At 27.7% G+C, this 16,241-nt stretch overlaps 1 protein-coding gene across 2 annotated transcripts in view; it reads right to left on the bottom strand.

The window, feature by feature from the left end:
- Positions 1-12,645, bottom strand: part of LOC147806295 (synaptotagmin 1-like) — a 69,554-nt gene extending 56,909 nt beyond the window's left edge. Inside the window, exon 1 of one of the 2 annotated variants that reach the window (XM_087169118.1) lies at positions 12,521-12,645. The gene's annotated coding sequence lies outside the window, so the exon portion shown is untranslated. The remainder of the gene's footprint in view (positions 1-12,520) is intronic. The other variant, XM_087169120.1, reaches the window with a different exon arrangement.
- Between the last annotated feature and the right edge of the window lie 3,596 nt (positions 12,646-16,241).

Raw genomic sequence — 16,241 nt, 5'->3', positions numbered from 1 at the left:
GATGCAAGCCGGATGCTGAATTCGTATCGACCAGCCATCGTTGGGATTCGAACCCCCGTTTCACCTCATTGGAAGGCGGACGCTCTATTCCTTGAGCCATCACGGCTCACAAACAAATTTTGGTGAGATTAAGCAGATGAAAGAAATGTATATGTATATATATATATATATATATATATATATATATATATATATATATATATATATATAATTCTATTCCTGTCCAAGTAATAAGCGTGAGAGTTGTATTTCTTTTTATAATACAGATTTAATAGTAAAATAATTTTCACTTTTAATTACTCTTCATAATCATTTGATTTAGGTTCATATATTGATCAATGTGAATATTTTGCATTAAAAGCACAAACTTAAATATTTCGTTATTTTAGTTTTATTCTATTGAATAATCATTTAGAATCAAAATTGGAGAAATCTGTAAAGTTTCATAGTTCAGTTATTTTTTTTTCTATTCCAAATTAGATTTCATTAAAGTATTAAACAGTAATAAGCAAAATTTCACAGTAAATTTAATAGTAATAAAACTTTTATTCTTATTTAATTTTATTAGAAACACATTTTGATTTAGAAACAAACTTAAATATTCAGAAGAAAGAACATAGCTTTGAACAAATTAAGAGTAAATCAAATTGAAGGCTGGAAAAATCTAAATTACTTTGCAAAAATGTTTTCAAAATTAGAATAAGTTATATAATTTTAAATTTATTCTATTTTAAAATGCACAGTTAAAAAAACTATGAATTATAAATAAACAGGTGGCTTTTTCTATTTCTATAACACACTATGATATATATGATATATTTTGATTCATATTTTAATAAATTATTATATTTAACATTCAAAATATTAAAGCTAATCGTATTTGAATTGTAAATCAAACATTTTCGCACATTTCCATGATTCAAGACACGTGGAATAAAAATATAATTTAAACAGAATTAAATATGATATGGTCCCGAAATATTTTTCAACTCATTTAAATCTCAACTAAAAAATACAGTGTTTAATAAAATTGAATAAAAAGGTTTCACTTCCATTTTATTTTTAGGTATTGGATCACATTTTAAGAATTTTGTATAATGAAAACCAGTTTGATTACTGAAAAAAATTTTAAGGTGTTTCTAATAGTTACTTGTAACCTCATCTCTCTTGCTCTCAATTTTTGACGGTAATGAATTAGGTTTGATGTTTTTAATATCGTCTTTTTCTTCAGTATTGATTCGTAAAACTTAATGTCTGTTTTGTGTTTCCTTTCCAAATGCTTATTCACTTTTCTCTAATAGTGGGTTATTTTGTGAAAAGATTTGACAGTAAAAACTAAATATAAAAATCATAAGAAGTAATAATGTGTCAATTTTTCTCTTGTAAAAAAAGTATTCAAACTCTGGATGAATAATTCGGAGTTTATTTACACGGGAAAAAAATTCTGATAAATTTACTTCAGTGTATGGTAATGACATTTCTGTATTTAAAAAAATGAGAAAAGAAACATAATTCTAGTTAATAAAACGAAAATACTCGGTGTTTTAACTATTCCTCTTGAAATTTTATGATAACAACTTAAAAAGTTTTCTGGTTTTCAAAATTAAAGTTCTTCTTACCACACATTTAGTAAAAAATGCAAAACTGAAAAGTAAATACCGAATAAAGGGTTTTATGCCATGTCTTAAGGTATCGTAATAAAATTACTAAATTTTATCACATTTTTAAAATTTTATCACATTATAAAATCACATTTTATTGTTAATTTTACCAAAATCATTAAAGCACTTCTGTAAAAGTTACCGAACTTTACTGTTCCCTTAGAGCAAGAAACACGGTAAATTTTACCACAGGTAGTTTCGACTCTACTTTTTTTTTCTCGATGTAGAATTGAAGAAAATAAAGAAAATTGCTCGATTTATTCGAAAACGAATATCGAGATGTGACTGAGCTTCAACTTTGGTATTTCAAATACATAGGTTGGGCTTGTGATACATTGTTTAAAAGGTCTTTTCTTACGTGACAAGCATCTTTGTTCTGTATAGATATTTAAGGAAGTTAAAAACTGATGAAGGTTTTAAATGTTGAAGTTGTGTATGTTGAAACTGTATCGGATTTCAATTGACTTCACTATTACTTTTGTCTTTTTTTCTTCGTTAATTTTAATCCTGATGAGAAGTATCAGTAATTACAACTTTCAGTGATCAATATTTTTAAATCTCTTAAAATAAATATCTAATGAAATGATGACAGATTCATGAATTATCATAGGACAAGTAATTCACGTAATATTATTTTCCATAAACAAAGCAGCTGCAAATATGTTAAGTTACTATTTGAAGGGAACTAACTAAGGTTATTAATAAAGTTTAAATCATTTGATAGTCTTTTAAATATATAGACTTGTACTTTCTTTCTTTAATTTGCTTTCGACTCATGCTTACTGTAACTTGCCTTTATTTTGAAATTTCCGCTTACATTTATAGCTAAAAACTTCTTCAGGTTTAGAAGTAGTTATTTGACGCTTTTTTATTATTTTATCAGATGATCTTTCTGTAGCATTGATATTAGATTCTAGCTATTATCATGTTGTAAAAGAACGCAAGATACGTTAAGGTTTACCAGTAAACCGAAATAGCAAACAGCAAAATCAAATTATTCGAGTACGCTTCACGCTGCATTAGCTGTAAGTATATAATTATTGTAATTTAAGGAGTCTAGGTGATTTTGATTCTATCAAGGAAGCATTAAGGTGTACTGTAAAAAAACTCCTGATCAAATTGCGGCAAAAAGTACCGACACTCAAAATGTCGGTACTTTTTATAGTCAGATCCATTTTTACCAGAACATGTTACGAAACAAAAAATCTGATATACCGTGATTTTTACAGTAACTGTAAAATCACTGAATCAATCTAATTAAATAAATATTACTGTTAAAATTACGGAATAATATTTTACGGTAAGTTTCACGGAATTTTATAATGAAAGTTGCTTTATGGATGATGTCCTCAATGTGCCGGTACTTTATACCCTAATATTATCCGGAATTTTTTACAGTGTACATTTTCCGAACGTATTTTATAAATTATCAAAAATTCATTTGTTTGATTGAGTTTAACATAAGCCAAGACATAATTTAAATACAAGCACTTTTTTAAAAATACTACGAATGAACTTTTGCAATTTATATATCCAAAGCTAAAATTTGAAGAAAAAAAAAGAGGCTACGTCTTACGCACACAATAAAAGTTATAAATATCAAGCTAATGACTTGAAACAACTTTAATTGGGTATTCTTTTAAGCTTTCATAAAACCATACTGGCTCAAGGAAATTGGAAAATTATTAATGTTTTTAAAGTAAAAAGAACTTAATTTTTAATTTTTTATTAAAAAAATGTGTTTAGGTGAGAAAATTAAAAAATATTTACCAATATTCAAGTGCTAGAATGAATTTAAACAGAATTGTAAACTTAAGTCAATTACCAAATTTTAACTGAATAGGTTTATTAGAAGTCGAATAATCTTCAATAGAGAAAACAAATTTAATTTAACTTTAAAGTTGAGTTAGCAGACAATAGAATACTTGCACTTCAAGAAGAAGATTACAGATACCCACACATGTGACCTATGACGTCAGCGCCAGCCCTTCATAAGCAAAATGGTTTGTTAAATTGAGCTAGGTTTCAAAACATAAGTTCAAATGTTAATTAACGTGAAGTTAATTAACTACAACGCCGTATCGCACATTGAATTCGTTGAAATATAATTCTTTCTCGTCTACATCTGTTACTTAATTTAGATTTATTATATATTTATGTAATTTATTGTAACCATGATATACTTTTTTTGTGTCCCTGGCAACTTAATTAGTTTGTTTATGTTTTACGTCTTTGTGTTAAGTGAGAAATATATAGTGAAAGAATTGAAATCCATATTAAAGAATCCTTCATCAAGAATATAGAATATGCCACTTAAGAGAATTGATACTTCACGAGCTTGGCTTACTCGAAATAAAAGTGAAAAAACAGTTGATAACGTAAACAAATGACACGTTACAACAACAAATCAGGATCGAGATACTACGTCACTTCAAGGAATCCCATTCCAGTTTAGAAAATGAGTGCGTTATTTTCTTATTTTCTATTTTAAGTGACTGCGTTTCAGTATATATATAGGTGAATATATAAATATATATGGGTGATTCTCACGAAATATGACAATTCACTGTCCCTTGCTCCAAGATCTAATACTGTAATACTGAAAGAACTTTTTTTAAAAAAGAAATTAATAAATTGCATTGCTGTTAGCATTTTAAAATGACTTTGTACTCGCTTTGACTGTTTTGTATAGTTAAAAAATTTAATTGACCTTCAAAATGTCATTTTCCTCGCATGTCCTAAACAAACGTTTCCAATAATAACTAGCTTCAAAACTTCCCATAAATTTTTCAATATCTATTTTTTTTATCTCAACCGGTGTAAGCATTTCTAGAATATACGCAGAGGGTATTATTTACAAAAACTTCGTTTAAAATAATTTTTTCTGTCAATAATTTGCTTGTCCCAAGAAAATCTGTCATTTTCCTGGCTACTTTTATTTAGTGGTTTATAACCAAACTAGATAGAGCCAGTAATAAATATCCTATGTTAATAGATTGATTAGATATCCTCCTATATGAACATGTCTTGTTGCATGAATAAAGAACCAATTTTCTGGTTCAAAATCTATTTCAAAAACTTTTTCAAGATGAGTAGGTTTTTGTGTTGTCATTTTCCTAGCTTCTTGAAATCATTAATAACATAAACTGCATAGATTTATCTGAGTTATTTTAAGAAATCCTGTTGTTTTCTGCAGAATGTAAACGTCTTAGGATAAAATATTAAATTAAAGTAAAGTTATATGCTATAAAATGGCGAATTTGTCATTATCCTGGCTGTCATTTTCCTGGCTTATGAATTTCAGTACTTGAAATGTTACCAAAAATTTTTTTAACTGCTAATATTGTAGGGAGGTAAAGCAAATATTAACCTAATACCAAGTTTATGTATGATTGTAATATGGTTGGATGTAATCAAAATTATTTATTTATTTAATGATTGATTATTATACACAATTTTATTCTGTTCATATCAGCAACAGAAAAAAAAATTTCGTCTTTCTACTGTGGATAAAAAGAATTAATTTAAGCAGTTTATGGTCCATCCAGCATAAAGGCTTAAGTTGAGTTACTTACTATTGACTTAAATTGACTGTTTTTTAAACTTCTAAGCTAATATGTCATTTTCCTGGCATTCAAGATTTGGTGAATTTCCATTTTTTTTTCTCGCGCAAATGTCAATAAACGGCACTGCTGTCTGTAAGATATTAATAAATATATCTAAAGAAGTATACAAAAAAAATTTTAGATTACTTTGCAGACTAAATTTGAAAGACTTTGAGACTTTAAAATTGAAGAAATTTTGTGGTCCGAATTGTCATGTTTGAAAAGAATCACCCACATATATATTTATATATATATATATATATATATATATATATATATATATATATATATATATATATATATATATATATATATATATATATATATATATATATATATATATAAATATATATATATATATATATATATATATATATATATATATATATATATATATATATATATATATATATATATATATATATATATATATATATATATATATATATATATATATATATATATATATATATATATATATATATATATATATATATATATATATATATATATATATATATTTTATTACATGTTTTATTTTGAAATGCTTCTTCTTTATCTTAAAATTACTATTATTGTTACTATAAATTTTTCAGCAAAAATTTTTTTTTTGTCAATTTAGAAATCTCGAAAAATTATTAATCAATTAAGGGCATTTATTTATTTATTTATAATATTCGTAATATTTATTTATTTATTGCAAAGCAGTCTAAAGAAATTGAGATAAAAAAATAATAAAAACTCATAATTAAATCCAAATGGATCGAAAAAATCAGTAGCAAATCAACTGGTATGAACAATAACGATCCCGATGGCATTTAAGTCAGTGTTTAACAGAAGTAATTGAAATCACTTTGATAAATCACCACACTTATACATGAATATCATGAAACTTTCAGATTAAATTAATGTTAAGGTTAATATGGAAAATAAAGCAACCGGCGTCACCTCTTCTAAACTCTTTATCTTTTATTCGAAATGTAGAGAAAGCATGAAAAAAATTACATATTAATTATTACTATTATTATTAACTATTCTGTTTTCATATTTTGTAATCTGGCAATTTTGTTATAAAAATATTTTAAATCATTTCTGAAAAATTTCCCGTTCATGTAAGTTCATTTGAATTCGCTACTCGCTTTATAGATTTCGTTTCATGTTTTATTCTGTTTTTTCTTTACTTTTTCTTTTCTGTTTTTACGTGATATTTTTGCTTAATGTGTTCCATTTTATTTGTTGTAAATTTCTTGTAAATTTTTTAATGCTCCTCACACTATTGTACTGATGTATTTTACTTTGGCTATATTGATACAATATTAGAAAGCACTCCTTTTTTACGGATATAATCGTGTGAGCTGATGAAAAGATTATATCTTCTATTTTCCGGATTTTTATTAATTTTTCTTCTTCATTTTTTCGAATTTTTTTCTCCGGATTTTTATTATTGTTATTATTTTTCTTTTCCCCTTTTTTCATTGTTTTGTAATTTTTTTCATGTTTTCTCTACATTTTGAACTTATTTTATAAGTTCTATTTACTTGCAGCTTATGCGCAGTAAATAAAACTTATTGTTTTTCTTAATTTTCTTTGGTTTTTTTTCTTTTTGTCCTTTTTATATTTATTTATTATGCTATATATATATATATATATATATATATATATATATATATATATATATATATATATATATATATATATATATATATATATATATATATATATATATATATATAGATAGATAGATAGATAGATAGATAGATAGATAGATAGATAGATAGACAGATAGATATATATATCTATATATATATATATATATATATATATATATATATATATATATATATATACATATATATATATATATATATATATATATATATATATAGATAGATAGATAGATAGATAGATAGATAGATAGATAGATAGATAGATAGATAGATAGATAGATAGATAGATAGATAGATAGATAGATAGATAGACAGATAGATAGATAGATAGATAGAGAGATAGATAGATAGAGAGATAGATAGATAGATATAGATATATGTATGTATATATATTGTTAAAATTTGTTTTAATTAAAAAGTTTGCAATAAATTCTCTCTATATCTAATTGAAACCTACTGAATAGCATACAAAAAAATGACTTGAAATGTATGAAAAGTTTCTGAAATCAATACTGAAACTACAAAATCGAAATATTATTCCTTCCATTTTTTTCATCGTATTCTAAATTGATTCAGAAAATTAAAATCCATTACCCCTCCTATTGAAATCTTAAATTTATTCACCCGCAATGAGACGAATGAAAGATACACACAAAGAGTGATTTTCTCCCATTTCCATTTTAAATGGAGTCCACCATTTCCGAGAAATCCAACTTACGTGAACTCATTTTCCTTTTTCGAATTAAATAAACTTGTTGAAAAGTTTCTTTAAATGTTATTCACATTCCGGAATTAATTGCCTACAATAGAAAATGAAAACTCTTTCCTCTTTCAGTGCACGGAGGATTAATTGATTACTGATGAAAAATGTCATTCTGATCGATCTGGAAGAAATTGTTAAGCCAGGATCAATTTACAAAGATCTGGATACAATCCCAATATTCATCGTTCCTCAGCCACTGAAATAAAACCTATTCATTAGATGTTCATTCATTAGATGTTTATTCATTAGATGTTTATTCATTAGATGTTTATTCATTTTATTAACAGTAGCATTCCATGACATTAAAATCCTACGAATTAAGAATTGTTTTTCAGCATTCATGAATGATAAAACTGAATCAAAAATACACTGGCATCCTTTAGAAAAATATTTTTTTCTTCATTTTTTGAATAATACAAAGACAGATTTTCAAAATCTTAATTATCAGGTGGTATATACTATAGAGCTTTATTGTTTTTACGCTACTGAAACCAGTTTGCACTTGTTTACGTTCATGTATCAATTGGTTAAGGGGTCACAGTACCCAAAAAATGACAAAAATACCAATTTTTTTTATTGCTTATAATAAAACTTCAAACTATTTCAAATGCACTGAAAAAAAAATCATGTCTCTATCTACATTTTTGAAAAAGTTATGAATGATTTTAGATTGTAATAATACAGAATCTTGCTCTGCTGACAAACTTTAAAGGGCTTTTTCTCATAAATGATAATTTTGTGTTTAGATCTTGATTAAGTCCCTAAGGAATTTTTTCTATTTAAGATAAAGCTTTGAAGTAAACTTTTTTATCTTAAGTATAATACACTTATTTAAACTGTGCATGGAATAAGCATTTTATAAGGCATTACAATTTTTACAGCATGTTATATATACCTGACAGGAATTTTTACCCTTTTTTATCTACTTTTTTACAAAATATTTTATAAAAAATACTCTAATTGATATATCAATAAATGAATGCACAAAATTGTTAAGAAGAATATTGTGAGCACTAAGAAAAAAATTTTTTTGAAAAATAAGTTAAAATAAAAAAGCCTTAGGGATTTAAAAATTTTGAATTCTTTCAACTTTTTTTAAAATTTTAAAAAATTTAAACAGTTTAATTGTTTTTTGAAGATAAATTATTGATTATAAGTTAAATAGGCATGTAAAGCATCCTCAAAATGAATGATTATACCTTTATTTAAAGAAATTGTTGCAAAGGTGCTGTAACCCCTTAACATTGTAATGCAATACGTTTAAAATAAATACAAATAGGAAGTATATAAAAAATCTATTGAATAAAAACCCATTACATGTCTGTTTAAATATATAAGGAGTATTGCATTTAAACTCGTGCTAAACATGTAATTATTAAAACTCTACAGTGCATCTAATTATTTGGTCTAATTATTATAATATACTAATATAATACCAGACATAATAAATATTCTAAATTTATATAACATATCGACCAAATTATCCAATCGTCGAATTTATGTTATATATCGTTCAATTTAACCAAATGATACACTAACGCAAGCAAGTGCAAACAGATTTTAGTCACGTAAAAGCAATAAAACTGTTTAGTATCAACTGATAATTAGGATTTTAAATAGAACCTTATAGTGCGTCTAATAATTTGGCCAGAGACTGTATATGAAATTCTTGTATGAATATCCATGCAGCACCAAATGTCACAGTTTCGTAACAAAAACCTGACATTGAAATGTTTCCGTGGTTGCAGATATGAACCCTTCCACCAAATTTTATCCAAATCCATCTAAAAAAAGGACATATGTTTCTTCAGAGAAAGTACGCACCTGTTCCTGTTTTCGTAACTTAATTAATAGTTAGCTCTAAATAATTAGCACATTTGAAGTTCACTCTTTAAACCATTAAGATTAGTTTCTTCTGAAAGTTCTTCCTGGTTATATTTTTTTATATTCCCACTGTATTATATATTTTGATTCTTTTTTGAAAAAAAAACATTCTATCATTCAAAGCTAATCACATTTAAAAAAAGGGATGTCAACCCACAAACACGCACACACACACACACACACACACACATATACATATATATATATATATATATATATATATATATATATATATATATATATATATATATATATATATATATATATATATATATATATATATATATATATATATATATATATATATATATATATATATATATATATATATATATATATATATATATATATATATATATATATATATATATATATATATATATATATATATATATATATATATATATATAAAGAGAGAGAGGGAGATGTTTATATGTGTATATGTATACACAAAAGATATTTTTGTGTTATATTTAATCAAGACGTAAATTAAAAAATTAAATAAAATGTTAGAAATAATCAATAAATAAAGTGAATGAGCTGCTATCTTTAAAATGTTATGTTCCATTTCGGCTGTCTTATTTTTAACATTAAATTATTTGTTTGTAAAATTATTTGGTTCTCCAATAAATTTTATTTCAGATACCAACGAAGTCCCAAAAAGGTACGACTGTAAAGAAATAAAAAAGTATAAAACAAGTACAATTCTTAGAATCGGGATACTGGCATAAAATCCAAGAAACAGCAACCAGAAAGCCTCCACATTTTTTTACCCCCACCACTAGCGTTACTTAAGTTTAGTTATTTACAAGTTGTTGACCACAAAAATTATGTATATCGTAGGTTAATTTTATTTTATTTTATAACCGTCGTTGAATAGCCGACCCGATTTTGGGTTCACAACCACCAATGTACAATTCCGTAGCTTTGCAATTTTGAACCCAATCCAGAAGACAAGGGATGGGCGATATTGATCAAGTATTGAGAGAAATTTGTCTTCGAGGAGAACTTTTTCGTGGAACTATCCCTCATATGTGTTACATGGTGAGGAAAACCACAAAACCTTTCACGGTTAGCCTGACTGCAAGGGAATTATAATCCAGGACCAGTGAGGATATTTTTGCGTCAGAACTATAGTCAGTGCGAGCCGACTGCAGAATTGGAATCGACCAGCCATTGCTGGAATTCGAACCTGGTACACATCATTGGAAGGTCACCGCTCTTTCTCCTGGGCCAACACGGCTCATCGTAGGCAAATTAGAAAATCCAGATCTCCTTAAACTGCCAATGTCACTCGGAAAGCAATTACTCTTGCTGTTTACAACGAGCAAGACTTTCCAATTTACCTGTTAGAGCAGCGATGGCTCAGGGGATAGAGGGTTCGCCTTGCAATGAGGTGGCCAGGTTTCGAATCCCAGAGAAGGTTGGTCGATACGAATTCCGCATCCGACTTGAACCAACCACAGTTCTGACGTAAAATATCCTCAGTGGTACACTGATCGTGAGTTAGAGTCCCCTTGCCATCAGGCTAACCGTGGGAGGATCTCGTGGTCTTCCTCTCCTTGTAACGCTAATACGAGTTAGTTTCATCATCAGTTTCCCCCAATGCTAGATCTAGGAGTTCCCATGTCTTCTGGATTAGGTTCAAAATTACAAGGCTACGTAGTTGAATATTAGTAGTCGTAAACCCGAAAATCGGTCCGACTGTTCAACAACCGTTATAAAATAAAATAAATTTAACCTGCTACTAATATACAAGTTATCGTTAAGAACCTATAACTAGCAATTTTTGTTTTGTTTCTCTTTCAGTATATAAAAAATATCCTTTATAATAGTACACGTTTTTGTCACACTATTTCAAATAAAAATATAAAAATCAAATAATCCTAATTGAGTTAAATAAGTAGGGATCTTAAATAATTCTATTTTCGAAAATGTTATAAAATATCTCATATTTTAACACTGATAGAAAAGTTGATGAATATTGATGACTAAATTGTGAAAAAACTGAAGATGTTTACTAAAAAACTGTTGATGAATATTTTTAAAATAATGTAAATCTAAGGACATAAAAAAAGCCTATACATAAGTTCTTAAATTTATATACCCTTTTTCATATTACGAAATATTTAGATAATATATAAATAACAAATATAGGAAATTTAATTGAACATAATATATGTTTTTTCTACTCCCCAAAATGCAAAACAATCATAAAAATTTTATTTGAATACTGGAGTATAGCATTCAAATATTTTACTTAAATTCAAGTGTCACGACAATTTTGTTAAAATTAAACTCCTAATCATTGAAATATTTACCCTTAAAAGAAAGATTATCTGTTTTGTTTTAACTCTAATCCATTCTATGTTTGTAAGTGTCAAAATTATACAAAGTAAAATGAAAAACGCAAGAGAAATAATACAAAAGGAAGATATATTTATTATGCAAATGCTCACAAAATAATAATTTAAATGTATTACTCATTAAATGTAACAATTAAAATGTTTACAATAAAATCTATTATAACTTTCAAAATTTATGATAATTTTATAAATATTAAAATTACAGAAAATAGTTTTTCGGATGGTCAAACAAAAAGCGAAACAATTCTTTAAAGGTTTGCAGAAAGTCAAAATTATTTTCATTGTTAAACAGTTATTCAAACTAAATTTTAAGACATCAGAATTTTTATAACTGTTTTAACAAATAAAATAAAATTAATCATTTTTCAGAAATTATACAATTAATTAATATTTAATAAGATTTCTAGTTTGAAAACAAAATAAAAATGCAATGCGTTTGACTTTTCTTTTTGATAAAGAGAGAGAAAAAAATCAACTGTATGATTTCCTCACTTACTCTTTAAGCCGTTCAACTTACAGAAAACAAAATAGAAACAATCTTTCCATAAATGAAATAAAAAGGATAATTACTTACCGAGTAAAAAACCCCAAATATAAACAGTTTGATTTTCATTAAATAAAACTTCTAAACACGCATGATTTTTATTTTGTGCCATTTTCTTAAAAACTATAAATATACTTACAAAGTTCATTGTTTACTCGTCAAAAATTATTCATACTACTTCCTGCTTGATAAGAAAATTTCCACACAGTTAGTTACACTTCCACATTAAACGAGTAAGTGAAACTTTTTGAAACTTTAGCAACGGGATATTTCCGTATCATGATTGGTTGCATCCATTACAACCACCAAGGCTCCAAATGGATTTTAAACTTTCAATGCTTTAAAAAAATATGAAAGTTTGCTCGAGGAGGGCTACGAGTTAAACCCTAAGAGTTGGATATCTGCGATAATTTTTTTAAAAAATTTAATTCTTCGCGTCGGACCGCTGCCCGGAAGTTGTCAAGGCTTGGCGATTATTCTGCCTCAAATCACAATATACTGAAATCTTTCTTCAGCAACCATATTTTTTATTATGTAATAAATATTCCATTCATTAAAATATTTACTTTCCAAACACAAAGCGAAGACCAAATAAAATTTTGCAAACAAATCGATAAGGACGCCATTGTTTTAAATCATGTTGAACTTTTTTTTATTAACATTAAGCCTTTTTTATGCCTCGGATTTGCGTTAGGGTGGTTCGATACTGTCTAAAATAATCCTTTATCAGTTTTTAAATGTTGTTGCGCGCAACACATTTAATAAACATTTACAGATTAACGGGACAGTCATTCAATCACGTCACGAGAATACATGCCGAAATCGTAGCACAAACGCCGTAGAAAATAAACTATGAATGAAAAGTGAATTTTTGATGTAAAAGGGAAACTCCCTATAGTTTTACGTGGGTTACAAAATGAAATTTTTAGAATCCTCTTAACCCAAGTAGCACAATTCACAAAAACGATATCATAGAAACTTAGCTTTGAACATTGTACAATATCGTATAGCGAAACATTGTACTATATAAAAATGGACCCCTTTTATAACGTATATTCAATATCGCGAAACAATATTGTTCGATATTGTAAAAACGATGGGGAACGTCGATCGATATCTCTCAGCATTTCGGATATCTCTAAATTTATATTTCAAATTTATTTTTTGGAATTATTACAATTTGACGTCATTTTTTGTCCTTTAAATGATTAATTTTGATTTAAGAACACAATAAAGTTTAAAATTAAAAGTTTTACAAACAAACTTCTAATGTGAAATCGACGGGAATCGAACAATATCGTACACGCAATGTAGATTTTCGCCAATATTGACAATGTCGGTCGATGTAGACTAAAGCTGTTACAATATCCCTGTGCTACTTGGGAAGAGTCAATCGTAAATCATGTCACACTTGACGGATTGTTGCTGTTGTTGTCTTATGCTACTGTCAATAGGGACAAGCTTATTTTAAGGCAGAGGGGTGAGCTTCCTCTTGCTTCCCAGTGTCGTCATCTATTCCATCCATAGAATTTGATGACTGCCACGCGCATACGCCACAGCTCGTTTTGCAGGGAGGACACATTCACAAACTGTCCATCCAACCATCCGTAGATCATAATTTAGATCTGAAGCAGAGTACGATCAATTTTCGAGCAAGTATTCCCAGAGGTATTGAATAATTAACAAAACTTTGAGGACTGATCTCGACAGATTTAGTGTGTACCAGTCACCATTATGTACATGAGGAGTCCTCGGTCGGGGGGGGGGGATCGATCTTACGACCTCTTGGACACGGGCCCAACGTCCTACTACCTAAGGTATACCAGCCCCACACTTCGAGGGTGATTACAAGAAATTGTGACGAAGAGGAGGGAGGAAATATATTGAAAATTAGGCGATTAAATATTTGTATATTTCTTGTTTTTTATATTCATTTCTTCATATGTTTCATTAAAAATAGTACAAATCTAATCATCATTATTGCTGTGTTCATCAATGTATTTGAAAATGCAATTTGAAACATGAACTTACCTGTATTTGTCTCAGAACTGCTATCGTATGTTTACATAATATAGCGTTACTTGCAACAGAAAAAGGGTAATGGGGTATGGTGAAGAACGATCTTTGTGACAAGAGGTAGGAAGGATAAAAAATATTAATAAAATACTTTTAATATTGAAAATTGTAGAACATCACTCAAGGACGACCCCTAAATATAAAAATCTCTCAAATGTAAAAGAAAAGAAGTCTCTAAACATAACAGTACAAAAATTAGTTTTGAAAATACTTTTTGAGCAGTAATATTTCAGTCTATAAGATAATGCTGTTGTTTACGGTAATATTACTGTAGATTACAAAAGAAAATATAATTAGCCATTGTTGCTTAAAAAGACAAACTGAAAGGAAAATTTCCTAATAATTTTATAGTCTCCGCAATACTAAAATAACATTCATTTTTTTTATTAATCTTTTATAAGTCTTAACAAGACACTATACAAAATGTATATATAAATGCCCAAAAATTTATAAATATTAACACAGTACGCCAAAATTACGTGTTGCGCATGCTCTAAATGAATCTTAGAAAAAGTAGTTGCAAAACTGTTATGGCGAGTACCTGCTATGAAATATTTCAAAAGGAATGCCTCTGTGTGTTCTGCTCTGTATTTAATTCACTTCACGTTAATTAGCATTCTGACTTAAGTGGAGAAACTTGACGCAAATTTAGCATTTTGATTTGCTAACAAAAGACCAGCTGACGCTGACGTCATAGGTCACAGGAGTGGGTATCCGTCATCTTCTTCTTCTTCTTGAAAAAAAAATATCCAATTCTTAGACACCACCGAATACGTCAAGAAAATTATTCATGCTTCTTTTATTTGTGGTAACCAATAAATAAAAACCACTGACTTTAATAAAGGCATGATTTTCTTTTTTTTTTTTTTAAAAAAAACAAGTAATGTTTTTAAGAAACATGCCTTAAGCTCTCTATGGAAACTCAGATTTTTATACCTATTAAAACTGAAATTATTCTTAAAGTTAATTTTTGATTTCGGTATTAAGGTGCCTTTCTATATTAAATACTTTTTATCTAGAATACTAATAGGTCAGGTAGGTGCTTTATTTACGTCGCACTAGAGCTGCACAATGGACTATTGACGACAGTCTGGGAAACATTTTAGAGGATGATCCGAAGACATGCCATCGCAATTTTGATCCTCTGCAGTGGGTTGGCTCCCCCGCTTTGGTAGCCCGGTGACCTGCACGCGAAGTCAAGCACTTTGCGGTAGAACAGTTTAACGAGGACCAATACCACGCACCCTCGGTCCCTTAAACTGATCGAAGTGGTCACCTATCCGCTTACTGATCGCAGCCAGTGATGGATGACTTCGGCGTTCTACTGGAAACCGTGTCTTTATGATCAGTCCACTGTGGGACACAAATAGGTCAATTAGTACTGTTTTCAATCCTTTTAGGAATAAACTATTTTTTCTGCAATATTTTTTTTTACGTATGAGTATTAAATATTAAAATATATGCCTAATTAATTAGTTTTTTAATTACAGCCTTATTTTAGCTATTTATATTTATTAGTTTATTCTTAGTATATTACCTAGCAACAGTTAATTATTTACGTTACTAATTATTATGTGACTTTCTTACAGAATTTAGGATATGAGAATATTTAGCTTCATAACTTAGAATATGCGAATTCTTTTGCGTTACAAAATTTTAGCTTTAGGATATGCCC

The sequence above is a fragment of the Parasteatoda tepidariorum genome, chromosome 8, assembly GCF_982258835.1.
Source record: "Parasteatoda tepidariorum strain Cologne lab strain chromosome 8, Ptep-v5.0, whole genome shotgun sequence".
In the NCBI taxonomy this organism is placed as follows: domain Eukaryota; kingdom Metazoa; phylum Arthropoda; class Arachnida; order Araneae; family Theridiidae; genus Parasteatoda; species Parasteatoda tepidariorum.
Note: the sequence above shows the minus strand (reverse complement) of the source record. Positions and strands in the feature narration are given on the sequence as shown.